Consider the following 16,246-nt stretch of genomic DNA (forward strand, 5'->3'; position numbering starts at 1 on the left):
ACTACTTAGAGGATAGAGGGGATTATTAGTACCGTTTAGTTAGAAGAGTTATTGCTTGAGTAAAAGATTTATCGCGTCAAGTCTATATACTATAATTGTTGGCTGAGCGAAAGATGTCTAATTATTCGTTGCATGAAATTAGACAATATTATGTAACAAATAAATTTGTAAAAATAACAGAAATAATTGAAAAAAAATAGCCAACGTGGAAAAGCGATTATTAAAACTAATATATAATTAACGAACATGAATATATATCTAATCACAGAATCTAAAATACGCATTGTTTAAATTATACATGAGAGAAATTTATTATATGTTTTTATTAAAAATTTTTATTTGTAGAAAATATTTAATTACATGACACGTTGATATTATTAAATTATGTTGCAAACTTTCTTGGCAATATCTTGTTATACATTTCCAATTATTATATATCGCTTGCAATTATAATTATCTGATGATATGCACTCGCTATTCGTTTCCCTTTATTACTCTCTTACCATTTATTGTGTGCGTGAGAATATTTTATCGCAAATATTCCGACAGAAGATTTTCGGATACGACGTGGTAATCGTTATCGATGATCGCATTATATTAAACGGGGAAATGTAGATTTCATGGAATAGGACTGTCCCGACCGAGATAACCTGTGGAATAATAATCACAATTTCACTTGCGCCGCAAAAGTTCAGCGATCCGCTTCGTCGGACCGACGCTTTTCGTAAATGGTGCGTTTTTATTGGCCACATAACGATCCGTAAAGTAATTCTCCGCACGTAATTACCCGTTGGTGCAAACTATATAAAGATGAGTCACCGTTTTTCTTCTCTCTTTCTCTCCCTCCCCCCTTTCTCTCTCCCTCCCTCCCTCCCTCCCTCTCTCTCTCTCTCTCTCTCTCTCTCTCTCTCTCTCTCTCTCTCTGAAGGAATTCCGTGTTCTACTCTTGCTATCATTTATTATCGCCGGGCTTTTGAAAGGATAGGAAGCCATAAATGGGGATGTAAGGGTCGTTACGTCGAGCAACCTGCAGCCCGTACGTAACGCGCCGGCATCTACTTTGTCATCTTTTAAAGTCCGTCGTTCTCTCTGGGCTCGGTAACGGGTCACATACTTTAACGAGATCTCTTTTAACACATCATCCGTATTTGGAAGTGGAAGCGGCCCCGATACGCGAACACAGAAAGAATCATTCTCTTTTCGCCTGAAAATGACACTATACAAGTTAATCAGTATAATTTAGCATTTCCGTTTATTTTTAACAAGCGCGACCTTACTTGCTACTTTAACAAAACTATATCCACAGGCACATCTCGACAATCTCACTTTCTACAAGATTTAGTTAACGTAATTGCGAATGCAAATAAATGTTGTTTTATTTGAAATTACTCGAGTTTGATAAAAATTTATTTATATAAGTTATAATGATCTGTAGGTGCAGATACTGATTAATAATTAATTCTTTGTTTTTTTTTCCAAAAAAAGAAATTTTGTATATGGATAATCATTTAACGTATCGTAAATAAAATTAGTTATGAGTAATTAACGGATTTTTAAATATCGCTGTTTTTTACTACTCAATGACATCCGGTTTTTATATATTGCAATTTAGTAACTTCATGTTACGTTTCACAACATCATTGCCGCGCAAAAAGCGGTAAACACAAATGGAAATGTTTTTACAAGAATCCATGCTATATAGTTTGTTTAAAAATTTAAGGCTTGTTTTTTCCCGAGGGAATATGCGGAATTTTTTTAATTCCCATAAAATGAACAGTCTTATCGCGCGATAAAGTTTAATGTTATGGACACCAGATCGGTTTCCCTTGCAAGAAAATTCCCCAAGCGCGGCGTATCTAACCAACATATCTGCCCCGCTCCTATAACTTGTAATAAAATACAAGTAAAACGAGTACATGTACGCGTATATTATTCGAACACGAAAAGAAAATTCAGGGGTTGTGAAAGCAACAATTGGGAATAACCGGAGGGTAAGAAGAAGAAGTTACACATGCAGTCGTAAACTTCGTCCCTTCGTAGAAGGTTAAAGAGGATCGTCGCGGGATATATTCAACACTCGCGAGGACAAGTTCTCGCGGGACCAGAATTTATTCTGATACCTCTTGACATCTAATAGTAAAAAAAACGTTGGTGAACGTTTGCGATATCTCGGGCGGTTCGCGTCATAAAGTATTTTCGACGGTGCTAGACCTGCGCTCTGGAAAATAAAAATAAAAGAAAACAGCAGAAACTATTGACGTTGCGGGTCTTATTTTTTAAAATAGATAAATAACAAGATACGGCCGTGTCAAGAGCAAAGTCAAGAGAAAAGTATCGCGTTATTCCACGGGACGGTCAACGAGATAAGTTGCGCTCGAAAATTCTGTTGAGGTGTTTCACAGACAAAGTAGAATTTCTTTCACGGTTGATTTTTCTTCCAGACTGAAGTTTTCCTTGGGAACTCGATCCAAGAACGACGTTTAAAATCTTAATTCGGTCCAAGAACGACGAAACCGATGACGAATTATCGGGAAGTCTCGAGTTCGGTTGCGATGAATCTCGTACGATCGTAGAAGCGGATTTCGTTGATCTCGCCGAGAATACACTGAGAATCCGCCGCAAGAACTGAGCCGACAGTACGTGTAAGCTTTCGAGCTTGCACGGTTGATGGCGTGATGCAGATCGAGTTCGATGGTTGAGGACGTGGGAGCGCGAAATGGTTGCGGGAGGGGAAGGAGAGTCGGTTCGGGCAGAAGATCAAGAAAAGAAGGAGGAGGAACAGAGCGGCGACGAAGTAGCTAAACCAGAAATAACTAATAAGACATTCACTCTGAGACGGGCGGCCAGCCGGCCCGGACGAACGCGGTGCGTCTGAATAAACCTCGTCATCGGCAACCTCATCATCAACACCATATACGATAAACATCACACTACTTAAAACGAAAAACGGCGGAAAGTAAGGCCGGAAGAAGTAGAAGGGGGGGGGAAGGAGGGGAAAACGGGCATATGGAAAAACGAGCGAGGGCGCGTCGTGCCGCATATAGTGCTGTAAAAAGAAAAGAAAGTGTCGCCGGAGAGAAAGTTCCACGTGATATCGTTGATAAAGTGCAAGTGTATCGTCGGCGCATCGCGATATAATCGACGGGAGTTGCCTCTAATGGAGATCTCCATTCGTTCCAGTCTTCTTCCTTCTCTTATGGACCATGAAAGAGAGAGACTATCCACCGTCGTCGTCATCGTCGTCTTCATCGTCGTCGCTGCCGTCGCCGTCTAATTTTAAGTGTTAGATAATGCACACCGGTGCGAGCCGGTGTGTGCTCGAATACTAAAACGGTATCGCACACGCACGCGCGCGAACACGCTAGATCGCGACGATGGCGATGGCACGTTGGACCGCTCATCCGGATCCGCGTACCCGTTCCTTTATGTCCATTCTCTGTTTCAAGCTGATCCTTCTCGATCTCTTTTACGGCCTTTTCTGAAGTAAATAAGTTACCGCGAGACTCCTTCGGTCCCTATAGTCCATTGAATCTGTCTTTGCTCGAATTTTTCGCCACGTTTCTTCCTGTCTTGCTGATTTCGCTTCTCGTCCGCTTGTCTTTGATTCAACGAGCTCTTTCCTGCGATTCTTGCTTCCACCGCTTTCTATCTTCTCGCTCTTTGATGCATTTATCTTCTTTAACCCGAACCTGTCCTGGGACATCTTACTTTAGCCTTCCTTGCAATTCCCGATGCGAATTCTCCGCGCAAATCTTCCACGATTTTTAAAATTCTGGTTTTATTAAAGATCTTTTTGCCGTTAGTTAGCGCCAACTTTGAAGTTTCGTTTCTGGTTGCTAATTTTACAACCTGGTTGCAGCTTCTCATCAAAGTGTTCTCTTTCTCCCCTTCTCTCCTCCCTTCCCCCCTCTCTCTCTCTCACTCTCTCTCTCTCGCGCGCGCTATCTGGTAAAAGGACTCTTTATTTTACCCTTTCTTTTACGAACAACCTTACCGGTCCACTTAAACATTTCATTCCATTTTGATTATTTCGTTCCGAATCCGTGCTTTTTCGTTACAATTTAATAACTGCCTCTTTCTTTCCACTTTCATTATTATTATCGTATTTCGCGTTGTTTGCCTTTCTCTAATTTCTCTTTTAGTGCTACAATATCGTGCAACAATCACTCGCGGGATAAAAATATTTGCTTATTGTTATGCTGTTAGACTTTTTTTGGCTTTTATTATAACAGACTATCTTTCCATCTCTCAATCTTTTTCACTCTTTTTTTCTTTTTGTAATTTACGTTTCGTCCCATTTACGTATATATTCAGTTTACTTCGGGAGAGAAGGAGAGAGGGAGAGGGGCTGAAGGTTCTTATTAACTTGGCTTCGCCAAGTTTCTTGTTCTATATATCTCTCTATTTCTTCTCTCATTTCTCCTTTACCTTATCTTCTTTAACCATACTGATTTCGCCATCTATCTTATAACATATTTGCCTTTTCTCTCCTTCTCTCCGTTTTCATTCTTCTCTGTCGTCACCGCGTTTCTCTATACCTTTTCTACCTCGTGCACTTTCTCATTACGATTCTCTAGCCGAGTCTAGCCTTCTTTACGCATATACGATAGTCGATTTGCATCCCCCATATTTTTGCTGTTTAAAGATTCCCCCTTTATCTCGGCTCTGCATCTCTTGCTCGTGCCATTTTCTCTTCAACTCATCCGTCCCTGTACCGGATTTGCTACCTCATTTCTGTTTCGCTTTTCGCATCTTTCTTCATCTCTCTTTCGTCTTTCTTCCTCTCGCACTTTCTCAGTCCATCCTTTCCCTTCCGCCGTCTCGCTCTTCCGTCTCCCCATTCTCCGTCTCCGTCTGTCTCCGCGTGCTCTAATATGGCCACCCGGTGTCCAATTACTCGCCTCGTTCTCGCTATAGTTTTTCCACCATCGTATATCTGCCGACGGCCGCGATGGAGAAAGAGTCCTCACCAACCTCGCAATACCGTTTTATTTTTTTGCTTTTCCTTCCACGATGCGATCCATTCATCCTTATTCATCGGTCAGTGTTGCGCCCTGCTGCATGATAGTGCTCTCGTGTCTCTTGCCGCGCCGTGAACGGCCATCTGATTTCCGGTATAAATTGGGAAAACATTCGGCATCGCCGTGGAGAAGAAGGGAACGGAAAAATGACTTAAAAATTGTCGAACGCGGAGATCGAAACATAATTCACATGACATCGCAGAGGAATGCGACTGTACGTCTCGCCTTCTCCGTTTATCGCTAACGAATCTAATTTAGCCGATAATCGGCACGATTCCCTAAGCATACGATTCCGTTTGGCTCGAGTCCAGAAAACATTGAAGAAATGAACGCGAATCGTGAAACTGAGTTACTTTGCTAGTTTTGGAAAGTGCGACTCATTTCTGGTAACTCTCGTAATAACGAGAAGAATGAAATCACGGTGACTACGGCAATCGTTTAACGGAGACGAAAATCCGGAAATTTTTAATTGGTGAAATCAATTTCGTCAATTTTCTAGACGTACTTTGGATGATTCTCTATCAAACGGTGCAGCACTTTTATGATTATTTTTGTTAGACAATCTGTTATTGAAATTCCATGCAACAGCAATAAATACAATTTAAATAAATACAATTTCGTGCTTCGGTACGTACGCTTTACGATGGCCAATATGAAAATCGTAAATTTCATGATCGTCCCGTACAGAAAATCGAGCGGCTGAACCGGGAGAGATAATTTGACAAACAACGGCGATATGAATATTTCCGAACGAATATCGCACCGTTCCGCGGGATTCAACGAATGACGCTGCTTTCATTACAAACTACGAAAAGCTATGGCGTAAAAATACGGGCTGCGCGTTTATTTAAAAATTGGCTTCGTAGCTAATAGCGCCGGACACACAAAGCGGTGCGCGTGTATGTGCGGGACCGGTGTGTCTGATTCGACGTTGACCGCTTTCACTGCGACATCCCCGCGCCACGCTCTGTTTATCGTCATTCGAAACCGAAATCACTTTTTTAATCGAATTGCAAAAAAAATTTCACTTGGTTTCGCGATGGTACGACCGCGAACTATCACTGCGATGATGTAACATCGGGATACGAGCGAGAACGTAAAACGAGCATGTATTTCTCTCTCTCTCTCTCTCTCTCTCTCTCTCTCTCTCTCTCTCTCTCTCTCTCTCTCTCTCTCTCTCTCTCTCTCTCTCTCTCTCTCTCTCTCTCTCTCTCTCTCTCTCTCTTTCTCTCTCGTGACATTTGCAAAAACTTAACGCCTCGGGACACCATTACGTTAATTAGAACCGTGCAAGGCTGTCAGTCCTTGGACATCCGGACTATTTTTTTCTTGCCTCAATCCTGGCAACGTTTCGGCCACTAATCACGCAAAGTAACGTCCTCTGCGTTACAGTCGTCCTGTAACGCGGCCAAAATACGATCGGCTCACTTTCATTCGACGATGCGAACGCCAACCGCTGTCGTGTCGTCGAATACATACGTTGACCGCTTCCTCCGCATGACAGTGCGCTTAAATTTACACGACACACTCATGCATCATACGTACACGACACGTGCGATGACGATTTACGTGGGACGTGGCGACGAAAATTCGTGATTTCCCAAAATTTCTTCGCGCCGTCCTCACACACAGTCATGTCGCGTCGCGTCGCGCGTTGGAGCCGTAGTTTAACAACAGTGGATCTCTGGTTTCTAGCTGTTACAGCGCTGGATTTCGGTGACCGGAAAGTACAACTCAGGGACCACTAGAGAGGGCCCCCAACCGAGGAAGACCGCCGAAAGGCGGTCGCCAAATCAAGTAAGTGCTTCAATAACAAACACACTAATGTGTGTAACTTTGCTTCTAAAGTTCGCGATTTCAACTACTTCATTCACTGTTAATATTAACATTGAACAATGATAGTATTTAATTCTGACAAGTTAATTATACTTGCTACCATATTGTGGAGATAAATATTTTATTACAGCATAATTGTTGTTCAGCATATCGACTTATACATTATAACAATTGTAATAATGATTTATTAATTTATTACCAATTTAGCATTTGATTATTGACATTACCATTAGTAATTTTCGGTGACCTGTTAGGGTGAACTTTGAATAATGACTTCCTCTAATCCCTGCTGTTGTAAAAATAATTACTCTGGTAACACGGGAATATTAATGAGTTTTATAATGATCTTGTTAGTGAACTTTAGTACGTGTCGGATAATCTCTCTGTCAAATCTACCTGCCTGCTCATTAAAAGTACCAAAATTTCCTAGAAATAATAATCACATTATCATCCACTAGCGACAGTTAATAAGAAAAAGTCAGCGAACAAATGAATCTGTACTAATCAATCTTCGTCGCGCGGCGGCTTATGATCTATAGCTCATTGCTGGAGGGTTGCTGATTCCCGTAGTTCCTTTTTCATCTTCATTCTACGTCTCGATCTACAAAGCTTTGTTTCTACCAGACTTTTATGTCGTAAAACTGACGTGGAATAATTATGTTTGTCGATTAGCGGAAGGATGATAGCGCGCTTCGGTTTGTTAGGTAAAAATTTGTGACACATCGACGTGATGATTAAAAGCCCTGGCAAAAAGCCCTTTGCCAGGTCATACGTTAAAATACAACGAAAAACGTCGCATTAAATTACATTACGCTGCATACGTGAGAATTATGAAACCTTTACAGCTGTCACAAGGCAAAAATAAAATATTAATCACACGAGATTGTGTACCGTAAATTTTGAACTAAATATAAGTTAATTTGTTGACATTTTGCAAAAAGTAAAATAAGAATACTTTTATCATAAACGAAATATAAATTTGTTAAGATAACGAGATACATAAATATCTCATATAAATAAATTTTTTATTCTAATTAATATCTTTTTTAATTTTTTTATCTGTAACATCTTCTTTGACGTATAGGAATGTTATGGCATAAGAAGTTTTATTTATTGCGATACGAAAGCACGTCGAAAAATTAGTCACGTCAATACTCCATGTCGGTCCTATAAATGTTTCCGAGATAAAGCGTTCGAGACAGCTATAAGTTGAGTCGATATTTTACAAAAATGGGTACAAGGTATGATTTATCGGTTTTAGAGTAGCGCGGTATGTAACGCCTGATATCGCATTGTAGTTAGTTATCGTAGACTTCGGTCGAGTTATCGTAAAAAGTCATTGGCGAAATCACAGGGCTGCCAAGTGAAAAATGGGTCTTCATTTGTACAGGTGGATCTACATTTATGTCCATTCTTCGCGGTAGGTACAAGAAATCCATTTTTCTTCTGACTTTGAGATCGAGAACCGCTCACCACAAATGAGTCCCATTCTTCTTTGTCAGAAGTGAATTCATCAATCGTTTTTTTTTTTTGTATCGAACATACGTTTTTATAGTACTGATTTTCGTATTATTATTTTGGCACACAACGGTCTGTATTCATTGATGTATCTAAAAAATTTGGCCTTTAGCCTTTATAAATAATTGCATCACCTTAAAATTTAATTAAAAAATAATTTCAATATAAAACCGTGTGTAGGAAAGAAGAGACTACATTATAAAATTTAACAATTTTTAATTATTAATGTATATTACGTAAATTATTGACATAATTATTTAAATTATATTAACACTACGATATTTAACTTCAACACAAATCGCGAGGATGATTTTTCTTCGCTGCATATTTTATGTCCTCAAATCCTTATATCAGTCGTGGTGTAAGTAACGAGCTTTAAATGCTATATGTAAAGATTATAATAATACAACCGAAATGACACGGGTGTGGAATTTGTATAAATCCGATGATTCATTGATCCCACGTGGGATTATTCGGGAGCGTTATTTACATTGCGCGATGAACTCATCTATAAAAGCGAGTTCCATTCATGCCCCTAGGGTGCTATTATAAAAAATCCGCAATTAAAATTGCTTTGGGGCTATATCTTCGGGGAATTGAAAAATATGATTATTTTGATATGAATAAATTATATATATAACGATTTTTTTCCCCTCAGAATTCATTAATAAACCAGAATTACCTTAATGTTTTAGGTAATATTGTTTTGTTCAAAATCATTGTGATTAATATATTTGTTTGACAAATAATTGCTTTTTTAACACAAAGAAATTATTTCAATAATTTCTTATTGAAATGTTTAAGCGTTAAAATCGATGTTTTGAACAACTTTTTCTGTTCGCTGCTTAACTAGGTTATTCAGATGAAAAGATAATTGATTAAAGATAAATTGATAAGATAAATTGATTAAAAAGGTAACTGAATTTATTCAGAAAATATCACTGGACTCTTCATGTTTTATATTGTATTTTTGGAAATAATTTTTATTTTCTTTATATATTCTACATTGAAATTTATAGAGTATATCGTAAAATTTATAATACAATTATTGAAATGATAAACTTCCACGATGAATTTCAATAAGCTGTTTCTCTCTCTCTCTCTCTCTCTCTCTCTCTCTCTCTCTCTTTCTTTCTGTGATTTTTTAATATTATATTTAGTATCGAGTTTGTTTGAGCCTTTGACTATCAAAGGTTTTGACATAAATAATGTAGTTAAGTGTTTTATTAAGGCAATGCTATATCGAAGTACACATAGTTACAATGAGGGATTACGTTAACCGTGCACGTATGCCAATAAATTTTGCCTGCTCGCGTCGCGCATCTTTCTAGCCAAGTCGAGCATTGTGTATTCGAAATGCACTTTCGAGATGTACGAAGACGATTGACCGTGTTGCAAGATGGTAAAATCAAGCAACTTTAAATCGGCCAGTCTTTCTCGAAATTAGACTACTGACAAGCGACACGTGGATGAGCTCTAGGAGCGTTTCGTACTTTTTCAAAGCTTTTCTGTTCCCTTTTTTTCTTTTTTTCTTTCTCCCTCTCTTTTTCTCTCTTCTAGTCGTGCAATGTCGTTGTGCGCGTTAGAACATCGAAGGTTCATGTAGCAAAAATGGTGGAGAGTTGAAAGAGCGCATCGCGGACTAACGAGCTACAAAGTGCACGTAGGCACGTAGTAAATGTCGCACAAGGAAAGGCAGCAACTGTTCACACATATCCCGATCTCGCAAAAAATTCTCGACAGCGAATACCGCGCTACTAACGAGCGTAAATCCCAACCCAAAATGCGGAAGGGCTTTTATTGTGATAATTCATGCAAGAGATACCAATGACATTTTATTCATCGAAACATGAGACAATAAATCATAACATTGACGTAGAACAGCTGCAATGTTAAAACACATTATATAATATTCTTTACAATATATTACAATATTACCGTTATATGTATATTATAAAATGCCGGTAATATTACATTGCAATATTACAATACCGCGCTCTGACCTTTCGTATACGATTCGCATCCACGTGCATTACCGTTTAAGTGACCTGGAGCGTTTTGCGCGAAACGTTAGCGCGTTCAACGAAATTAGAAACGCCAGCCAGTGTTACATAATTTTACGGTCTCGCGCTGCACAGTTGCACCATGTCCGGCCGGAGAATATAATTCCATGGTGCACGCGTATGTAATGGTTAAGTATAAGTAGGTAACAGTAGTAGCCGAAATGTGCTGGAATTTATTGTGACCCATGAACCGCAGTAGCGCGGTCACGGAAACCGCAGGCACATTTTCGGCGTGCTGTTATCCACTGTCACTATTCCGCCGAGGCTTGTCCGGTGCTCGCCCGGGATTTTTATTCGCAGTCTCTTACTTGACTGATATTTCATCGTTGTCATCGCGACCGCATAAAGTCAGAATAATAAGTTCATCGCACCACGCGAGATCCGAGCCAGAATGTTTCAAACAAAATTCAAATAGACCAGATGGAAATTTATACAATTACGCCTTCGGCTCCAAAAACAAAAAATATGCATTCTGCGGTCATTCCGATGCTGTACAAATATTTTAATGTTACATGAAAAATACTGTTCCTATATCGATAATAATTCCACTCTTTCGAGACAATATTCTTAGTCATATTAAAAAAGGATTTCTATTATATTCTTAAAGATCAATAATTGTTGTATAACATAAAACAAGTGTTATAATATAAAAAAATGTTTATTGAGATATAACTATTATCCTGCATGGCAATTTTTAATAATAATGTTTTAAGCGAGTGAGAGATATGTATGCATTCTGAATATTTTGAAAGGGTTAAAGATGTAATTAATGACGCTTCTCATTCTCATGCCTTCGCTGTCGTTGTTATGAACTCTTCATGCAAACGAGATGGCTCAAAAACCGAGGAGGCAAGGATATATAAGTTCGCAGGATAAGCATATCCCGATATCGATACTTGAGAGCGGATTCTTCCGAACTTTGTTTAAGGATCTGGCGAGAAAGCTTAACTACGTAATTCCAGCAGCCGATTTTTGAATTATAAACTCGATATTGGCATTCAACTTTCGTATAATCACTTTTATGTATAAAGAAATTATTTTTTATACAGGTTTAAAATATTTTAAACGACAGATACTATCATATATTTACTACGTAATTTAAATATAAATTCTCTGTCTCTGACTCTCTCTCTCTCTCTCTCTCTCTCTCTCTTCTTCCTCTTCTTCTTCTTCTTCCACTCTTGTTATTATTGTTAGTAATATCTGATTTTGTTAAAGAGAATGAGTCGATGGATTTTCGGAAGCATCTATTTTAATGCAATTAACACGGTTTCTTAATGCGATCAACTCTCATGGATTAAACCACGGTAGATCAAACAACCATTTATGATCCACCCAATAATTGTCGTTCTCTGATGCTTTTACGATCAGTACTTGCCCTCTGGCGAATATGGATTGCCTTGTCGCTTTTGTTCACGATTGAATTGTCCGCATGTACAGATGAATTGTAACAGCAGTCTGTCGTTGAATCATGACAGACGGTCGAGGCATTTGTTCTGTCCATGCCGTTAATAGGATTCATAGGATTTCTACAAAATCCGATGAATATCTGAAATGTTTAGAATGTGATTGATACGAGGAAATGGATAGGGCAAATGTAAAATCCGCCATTTAATTCTTTGCGTATATCATCAGCAACAAATATCATATCATCATTTACGTTAAAAATAAAATAAATTTTGTAGATAAATTAGTTATTGGAAGCTATATCATTCGCGAGTAAAATTACATTAAGCGCAATAAGAAAATCAATCGACATTACGGAAAAACATCAACAATAAAACTTCTTACACAGCTTTTTTATGAGTGGTTGATACATAACAAAAACCAATCAATTTTTATAAGGAAATATTTTTTAAATGTAGTCCTAAGTGTTAACGGGATGTGGAGGACCTCAGAAATTTAAAGAAGAGTCATATTCCAAATACTATACATATAGTTGTATTCTCTATCCACAGGGATGACTTTCCCACAGTCATTTGGGCTTAGCGAACCCACGGACCCGAGCTCAATGTCCACGTATATACATTTTTGTGTCTGACATTGCAATAAACATTTCATCAGGAAAAGTGAAAGCAAGATACAATTTAACTTAATAAGAAGGATAAAAACAAGACCCATACATGCTTGATATAGCTGGAGCAGAGAAATAGCTAAAAAGCTTTTTTTATTTATCTCTTAATTAAAGGAAGAAACGTTCCGAATATCTTTTACTACTTCTCGTCACACGAGCCACAAACGACACTTACAAAATATACGAGCCAGCCGAATGTGTTTTTGACGCCGGAAAACGTATATGTACATATATGTATAAGCAAAACTCGCACGTATTTCTTTTTTTTACGATGTCGACAATGGAGATTGATGCCCCTTGACATGGGACTGTAATCATTGCGCTCCGTGATGAAATAAAATGCGATGCAAATGGCATGTCTGGATAAAAAAGATCAACTCTTTGACTTTTAAAGAAGGTCTTTTACAGTTTAGCGTTAAAGTATTTCTTGCGAGGAGAAAGTCTTTCATAAGGGAGAAATTCCATGTATGAGAAACGGATTAATCCGCGGACGCAATATTCGCGATGTTAGTGCAGTAGATGTTAGTAGATTCTTCCGGAGAATGGCATGAAACACGACAGCAAAGGGCAATCTTATTGCAGTTTCCGCAATATACCTTTATTGCGGAAATTCAAATCGTCCAGAAGCGTAATTGCATTAATTGCCGGTCAAAGGGCCGTCATTTAAGCTGGGCTTTGGCTTTACGCTCAGCAATGCATAGAATAACGCGCGGTCGTGACAAAAGTGACATGTTTGCAAATTGAAACAGAGCAATAGGAATAACGGGATAATAATGGAATAAAGGGGATTACAATAGAATATGCTCGTGTGGATAATAGATACGCGACTGCACGACAACATGTCGCAACTGGTCGAGGAGTTTCTCGTTAAATTTTCCTATTTTCGCTTCCGGTCTCTCATTGCGGACTAACGAGACGCATTATATCATCGCTATCTCGTCACTAACTCTTCAAGTACATGGCGGTAGATGCAATCGACGTTTCCGATAATACAATTCTTCGTAAATAAGAACGCTGCAGCGCAACCGCGATGCTATCTCGCGCCCCGCATCTGGCGTATAAAGTGTCGTACCCCCTATACTTCCCGTCAGGAGATTTCTCTCTAATCTTCTCCGTACCTCTGTCTCCTCTTCCCACGAGGCGCCCGATCCGAACAATAAGATCTGCATCGCCGTTTATCCTTCTCTCCGCTTTTCCATGCAAATGGTAAAGAGACTATTCACACTAGACGAAGGCGAGATCTCACTTCGCTCGTCGCATCGCGCATTTTATTTCTCCTGATATTCTTTCGGAGCAACGTTGCTGTCTCCTGTTTGCGCGACAGTTTCATAAAAGTGCATGGGAGGGGGGGGATAATAAAACCGTGCCGCGGGATGAATATGACTTTTCTGTATCTATCGACGATCAAAATTCAAACTTTATAATCTTCTTGCCGGAGTTACTGTTCCGTAACGTAAGCGAGTTTGTTAAATCGAATAAAGAAAATCATCATATGATTATTTAACAAATTTTTATATTATTGTTAGAATTTTTGTTGCGACAGTAATAAGTAAACGATTTTGCTTAACGATTTTTCCTACCTTATCTCATTTTGTTGTGATATTTACGGAAAATCGTAAGTTTGTGTGTTCGCCTCGCGCTAAGAGCGTTCCGCAATAAAAAATAATAGGGTCGTTATTGTATGCAAATTTTGAGAATGCCTTTGCATAAGAGTGTTGTTCAATTAGATACGTGTAATGGCGGTCATGCAAGAAAATTGCGACTTTACGCCGAACTGTCCCGAAGTGCTCTCTTATATAGCCTGCTTATGCATTATGCAAATTTTCGTAAGAGGTTTAACACTGTTCGAGATCTCACATTAATGATAATGTCGACCATTAGAGCTTTACTACTTGTCCGACTTAATGGGAAGTGGACAGGAATCAATCGTTCATAAGTGCGCCCTAAGAGGCACCCTGTAAGGTGCGGTCAGCAGTTGACGATGTATCAGATCGCTCTACTTTTGTTCTACAATTTTCCTTTACATACTTTGTAATATTCATAAAAGTTGACAATTTGTAAACTTTTTAATCTTATTAATTTCTATGATGCCACGATAATCTTCAAAATATGAAATTATTGTTAACGTGTGTTATAATCGCATATAATATCTTATAAGAGATATTTTTCAATTTAGAAATAATTATACAGTGCAATTATATTTATCGAAAAGCATTGAAGCTAGGAGAACTCGCGTTTTAATTTAGTATTTGAGCTATCTGTTCTCAGCAACGATATATATTTCCACTAGTCTGAACCTTATAATCGATACACTTCACGTCCATTATCAAATCTCTCGCAACAGCGATATAAGCACGCACACACGCACACACGCACACACGCACATGCACACACGTATTTGCAGAGGCTTCTATCTATCTTACCCTCGTCCTCAACGAAATAACGCTCGAGCTCCCAGGAGTAAACAAAGAAAACTTCGGCCGTTATAACTTTGTATCGTATGGTCAAAGAAAGAGAGAGACTCTCCGCTCTTAAGCGTTAAATGGTCCAAAAATGATGCATCCGGTGCTCTCGTTTTTCGCACAAAAGTTGGAACCCCTTCAAACTAGTCGATTAGATGCTCGGTCTCCTCTTGCGTGAATTTAACGCGCGTATGGAAGATTAAAGTAAAACTAAAACGAGGGCTGAATACGGGGGAATATACGGTAGCCTCGCGGAAATCGATAGCGCTACCGGAAACTTCCATCGTATTAGACACACCGTCTCAGAGAAGAGCGATACAACTATGCCAGTTAATTATGATTAGCAATACTGGCCGGCTCGATTACGTCTTCATCAGAAATAATTACGGCGCGTTCACGTATCTCGTTTCAAGAGTATCGAAAATGCTTCCCACCCTTCCTCTCGTGAATATTGTCTACTTTGAAACCTTGAAAGATACAGAGTACAAAAAAAGGACGCTGTAGAAAGAGAGACAGAAAAGGTATTGCACAATTTCTTACAGTTTTGAAGAAAGGACGAAGTCGTATGAATGCCGTACCACGTTATTGCGAGTTTTAGAGGCTACGCGTAACGATTGCTGATCGTAACGAGATCTATAAAAAGTTATTAAGTTATTGTATTATCTGGTTAATAACGGTATCTCTTCAAAAGAAATAATTGTGGCGAGTTAACGACAGACTTTCTTTCGACGAGGCTTGCTTTCAACGACGGTGGAGAAATTCGGTTTTATTTTCTATCCATTTATGGATAAAGATTTGTTACGCCGCGGGGATCATGCTGGAGACTCTGTTGTAGTTTAATATCTAATTACCATCAAGCACGCGCTTTCGCGGGTGTTCTCTATGAATCGAGGTCGAGAGAGCACCACGAAAAGTCGCCAACTACAAATTTAATCGAAATATATATATTTCGCGCCGTGCATATCTTAGCCGAATCTGCATTTCAAATTCGTGGATTTCTTTTTAATGCATCTTCCCTTGTATGTAATTCCGCGTGTCGTCGTATCTGTTGCGGCATTTGAGTTAGGCGCATACTTAGAATATGCAAAGTGTTCAAAATTAACCAAGGTATGTATGACGTCGGCCTCATTTTAAAGTCAGAACGCGTCAGAACACAAACTCTCTACTACGACGGACGTATTTTAAGTTCTCTGCGTGTAATGATTTGCGATAAAAGTGTATGAACCTTCTTGCTGGTATTTGTTCTAGCAATTTTGTAATAAATTAAATTAT

General features: G+C 38.9%; 1 protein-coding gene across 2 annotated transcripts in view; it reads left to right on the top strand.

Annotated features, from left to right (window-relative positions):
- The first annotated feature begins 2,766 nt into the window (after positions 1 to 2,766).
- Positions 2,767 to 16,246, top strand: part of LOC112456098 (serine-rich adhesin for platelets) — a 61,178-nt gene continuing 47,698 nt past the window's right edge. Inside the window, exons 1-2 of one of the 2 annotated variants that reach the window (XM_025018405.1) lie at positions 2,767 to 2,865; positions 6,717 to 6,818. The gene's annotated coding sequence lies outside the window, so the exon portion shown is untranslated. The other variant, XM_025018407.1, reaches the window with a different exon arrangement.

The sequence above is a fragment of the Temnothorax curvispinosus genome, unplaced genomic scaffold, assembly GCF_003070985.1.
Source record: "Temnothorax curvispinosus isolate PA1 unplaced genomic scaffold, ASM307098v1 QBEX01006657.1, whole genome shotgun sequence".
In the NCBI taxonomy this organism is placed as follows: domain Eukaryota; kingdom Metazoa; phylum Arthropoda; class Insecta; order Hymenoptera; family Formicidae; genus Temnothorax; species Temnothorax curvispinosus.